Below are 5,679 nucleotides of genomic sequence, written 5' to 3'. Positions count from 1 at the left end.
TATTGATCCAGCTTATTAGGCCAAAGTTCCTGTAACAGGATCTTTCCTTTAATAAGGATCGGGCTTAATAAGCCAAGAGGGTCTGGCGCTTTGACGTCACCGAAAGAATATTCCGCTTAGTCGCCCTTTGACCCATGACTGACATATCAATTTCGAATTTAAATACATCATCTTTAGGAACCCAAACGATTCCTAATGTTTTTGTCAGCTCTGAGTCCGAAAGTGTTATTGGCTTAACCGTGCTCTCGGATGCAGTAACTTCAGGCGAGTTTGAAAACCACTTGCTCAATTCAAACCCAGCGTTTTGAAGAACCTGAGTTACTTCAGACTTAATTGTCTTTAGCTCCTCCACGCAACCAGCACCCGTTAACATGTCGTCGACGTAAAAGTCAGACCCAATAACTTTAGCAGCTCGAGGGAATGTATTTTTCGCGGATTCACTCAACCTCTTCAAGCACCTTATGCCCAGGAATGGCACTGGTGCAGTGCCATAAGTAACGGTGTTGAGCTCGCACAATTTCAAGGACTCAGACGGGTCTTTTCTCCACACTATCAACTGATATCGTCGATCTGCTTCATTTACCATCACTTGACGATACATCTTTTTTATGTCGGCTACCAGAGCGAATTTGTTTAGCCGAAATCTAAGAAGAGTTGAGTAAAGCTCTTCCTGAATTATTGGACCCACCATCAACAACTCATTTAAACACTTCTGTATGGATGTCTTGCAGGACGCATCGAAAACGACTCGTAGTTTGGTCGTTGTACTTTGCGGCCGCAAGACACACTGGTGGGGTAGGACGTAGTGTGGAGAAGCAAGAACGTCATTGCTTGCAGGGGACATATGGCCTAGGGATTCGTATTCTTCCATAAATTCAAAATACATTTTCTTTAAGTTCGGATCTCGAGATAATCTTTTCTCGAGCGACAGAAATCGGCGTTTGGCTATCTCGAATGAGTTGCCCAAAACGCTTGGATCCGACTTAAATGGAAGTCTGACTTCGAATCGTCCTGAAGGCAGTATTCTTGTAGTCTTCCGATAATGTTCCTCACATAGCTCTTGTTCTGGCGACAACATCTTTTTTGAAGATGGAACTTCTTCCAACGACCAGAATTTTTTCAAGTTTTTGTCTATTGACTCTAATATCTCTACTTGGCAATTCAGGCTAGAGACCGGCTGTTGAGGAGTTGAGGAATTTGCCAGATATTTTCAAGATACTATCCACCCAAGGAGAGTTTTTTTGAAGGATGGGATGGTTCGGACCTTGTTTTATTTGGCCAACGGACAACACTTCGAAAAATGACTCAGCTCCAATTAGCATATCTATCCGCTGAGGTTTGTAATAATATGGGCTCCTAACGGCAAGTTCTTTGGTAGGGTTCAATCTTTTACGTTCACTGACTGGTCAGGGTGATAGCCTGACATTGTTTTCAAAACCCAAAAGTCGAACGGGAACTCGCTACCATTGATTCTCGACTTCACCACGGTGTGTATCTTTTTCTTAACTTGTGAATTAGTTTGACCAATTCCAAGAAAGTTTATGCATGATTCCTCCCTACGGATCTGTAAGCGTTGAGCAAGATCTTCTATAATAAAATTTATTTGTGACCCTGAGTCAAGTAATGCTCGGGCCAAGATGTGCTCACCATTTTTTGTTCGAACGCTTACGATCGACGTTGCTAACAAAACCCTTTCTACAGACGACGCATGCAAAGCATGTGAAGTAGAAGGGCCATCATTCGTTAACTCTGGAGGAGGATTTTGTGTGGGTGGTGGTAATGCTAAGTTATTTTCGGTCACTGTAAATCGGTGCAGAAGTTTATGGTGCGATCTTGAACAGATTTGACACCTAGTCGATTTACAATTCGCTACCGTGTGACCTTTTCGCAGACAATTCAAACATAGGGAGGCTGACTTAACAAACTGAAACCTTTGCATTACAGCAAGGCGAGCGAACGGACTGCACTGGACCAAAAAATGGTTGTTAGCGTTACAATAACTGCAAGCTGATTTGGCGTTGGTAGAAGAACAAGCCAACGAAGTTCTATTCAGTTGCTTGCCGAACCCAGTTCTTTCTTGTTTTGGTTTGCCAGTCTCTTCAGCGGACAGATGCTGGTATCTACGACTTAGTATTTTTTTCGAAATCGGACCACAGCGGCAATTCCTCATAATCCAGTGACTCTTCCCATTTTTGCTTGGTCACTGGATCCACTCTACTCAAAACTAAATGAATAATCATTGAGTTTGCAATTTTAGTATCATCTCCTATGGATAATAGTGATCCATAAATTGATGATACAGTGTCGATGAGACCCCTCAACGACGACGCAGAGGGCTGGGAAATTTTCGGAAGGCTGAACAGTTGACGTATTTGGTTCGCAAAGATGAGACATTCGTTATCATAAACTCTTTTTAGACTAGCGATAGCTTTGTCGTAATTACTCTCGGTGACCTGGAATGCCTTGACAGTTCCTAAGGCTCCACCAGAGAGGCAAGAAATTAAATGATTAAATTTCTCGATAACTGGAATTTTCACATCTTTGTCAACTAATGTCTCGAAAAGACATGAAATTTTTGAAATCCGAATAATTTCCACTGAATTTTGGCAATGCCAATCTGGGAAATCGAGCTCGAGTTGGGGCTGCATAAATTGCAGTAGCTGGACGGGAGTCTTCAGCTGAATTAAAGGCATTACATAAGGACATAATCCATGCCTTGGTAGTTATTCCTAATTCTTCCAACTCGGCTCCGAGATCATCCAATTCATCTATTTGCTCGATCTGGTCTTGCAACTCATTTGCTTTAGAAATTGCCTCATCTAAAACCTGAAGCCTGCACTCTAGCTCGGTTTTGTTAAGAGGAAGTGATCCTTCTTCCAAACGTTCCTCTAACCGGCGAATGCTTTTTACTTTGACATTTAATTTTCTTTTTAAATCATGAAGGGTCGTGGAATTAATTTAGGGTTTATTACACTCCATTCTACAATTATTTATTTTCTAAAAAGAAGCGAATTCGTTGCAATTCAAATATTTAAAAACTATTTAAAATTTAATAAATAAATAAAATTTTAATTTTAATTTCGGTACAAACAACGAAAACAATAATAATTAATTAATTTACGAAATTACTTTTATTTAAAATGTTTATTTTAAAGTAATAAAGTAAAGTAAGTAAATTTTTTATTTTTTATAAGAAAAATAAATAATTAATTTTTTAAGCAACGAAAACAATAATTAATTAATTAATTGATAGTCGAAAAAAATATAGTCGAAGCACTGAGTATTTAAATATTTGTTCGCCAGTGATACCGAAAACAATATACCGAACCAAATTGTAGGGTATCGCGCCACTTGACGTTCCTATGAACAAAAGGCGCCAAAAATGCATATACGTGCATAGATACAGCAGCGGATAACGGAGGGAGGCGAAAACGATAAGTTCACCGCTGCATCTATTTGTATGTACCAATTACACTGTGCAACAAAAAAAAAAAACGAAATACACTTGGGAAACGAGATAGTGTAGGTTGTTAATCTGGTCGAAGAGAACTCAAAAATATTTTTTTTATATTTTTGGAACCCTCCAAATTTTATTTATTTAAAAAAAACCGTTTTTCGGGACTTTTTTGCGCTTAAAAATTCCTGAACGCGTTTTTTTTCAACCGATTTCAAAATTTTCGGTGTTTTTCAATAGTTAAATGTTGTAGCTTTTGAAAAAAAACTATATCTTCGATTTTGTTGAACAAAAAGGACAAAATTGTTACACCTGAAACTGAAGTTTTCGACTTTTATTCGTGTTTTTCGGATTTCGATGCCAGTTTTTCGGTACAACTTACAAAAATTCGGCCATTTTTGATACATATCAATGTTGTCTCATTCATTCTGAATAAAACGAGACAAATTTCATCAAAAAATAATACAAATTGTTGAAGTTATAACGCTTTGTTATAACGCAATTTTCATTATTTTTTTATGTAATTTTTCTCGTTTTATTCAGAATGAATGAGACAACATTGATATGTATCAAAAATGGCCGAATTTTTGTAAGTTGTACCGAAAAACTGGCATCGAAATCCGAAAAACACGAATAAAAGTCGAAAACTTCAGTTTCAGGTGTAACAATTTTGTCCTTTTTGTTCAACAAAATCGAAGATATAGTTTTTTTTCAAAAGCTACAACATTTAACTATTCAAAAACACCGAAAATTTTGAAATCGGTTGAAAAAACGCGTTCAGGAATTTTTAAGCGCAAAAAAGTCCCGAAAAACGGTTTCTTTTTAATAAATAAAAATTGGAGGGTTCCAAAAATATAAAAAAAATATTTTTGAGTTCTCTTCGACCAGATTAACACCTACACTATCTCGTTTCACAAGTGTTTTTTCACTGTCGCACCGTGTTATTTATGCAAGTTATTTGTAATCGTGATCTTTATATTTATTTAATTATTTTCCTTTAGCCTGTTTAGGCAAGAGTTAAATAATCACCCAATCAAGTTAATTCACTATTTATTCACTTCCCTAAACCTGTTAAGGTATAGGTTAATGTCAGATTACAATTATTAAATTGTTAATAATTCATTAGCACAACTATGGTTGTGGAGTACAGTTCTAAGACTAAAACTAAGGGTCTGATCCGGCTGGAGCTTGAGGCCTGATCGCAGCGCTGTAGCTTTAAGTGCCGTTCGACAGTTTCTCTTTGTGGGAACTGGGTGTGTTAACTTCTCCTCCCTTTAAGTGGTCGTCGTCCCGGTGACTCGCTAGTTCCACTTCCTCCCTAGTTCCTGATTCGGGGTGACCTCTGGTCTTTAGATTATGGTAGCCGAGCCAAATATGGAGCATAGTAGGAAGAAGGCGAGTAGGGTTAGGGAGTAGCTGAGGATGGAACCCACAAGGAGACTTAGCCGGTTTTGGTGTGTCGTAATGTTGACCACGGTCATGGCCGACACAGCAGACTTTTTCATTGAGTTTCCCAGCTGGTTTACGAACCAAGTTCCGTTGAGACCTATCTTGTCAGAATTGGTTACCACGCAGGTTCCAGATATTTTTGGCCCCGTTTCTGGTCGTCGGTTATGGTCATGTTGGCGTCATTGATAAATAGCCCCAGAAACTATTTGCTGAGCACAAGTGCCATTTTGGAGCTCCCTGCAGAAGGTGGCGCCGACCGTCGTCTTGCAATACCCGATGTAGATGTTTCGTCTTTGGCTTCAGCGACCAGGTTTCCACTTTGGAAGTCTAGGATCTTGTTATGGTGCTGAACCGGATAGACCGTTATCTTCTTACATAAATTCTTACAGAGTTTAGGGTTAGGAAATTAATATACTATACTTATACTAGATACTTATAATATTTCTATTAAACTAATGTTAATAGGCAGCTTGTCTTTAAATTCGCCAATGTCAGAGCTATCTAGAATTGCATTTGAATTTGGTTCATTGCCTTTACAAGTTCGTTCAAACGTTCTTGAAATTTGATATTTAATTCAGTTTGTCCTTCATCGGCTCTCATTAGTTGCTTTTAATTGAATTTTATTTGCTCCCAAGCTACAATGTCACCGTCCTCTATGAGGATATAGTCTGCGTTCGTATAGTCGTTCAGTTTCACCGTTGCGTCCGTTGTAGTAGCCGTTAATGATCACATTAAAATGTATTTTCCTATCCTAGAAAGATATTAATGAATAAAAA

This window comes from Drosophila ananassae, chromosome XR, assembly GCF_017639315.1.
Source record: "Drosophila ananassae strain 14024-0371.13 chromosome XR, ASM1763931v2, whole genome shotgun sequence".
Taxonomy (NCBI): domain Eukaryota; kingdom Metazoa; phylum Arthropoda; class Insecta; order Diptera; family Drosophilidae; genus Drosophila; species Drosophila ananassae.
Note: the sequence above shows the minus strand (reverse complement) of the source record.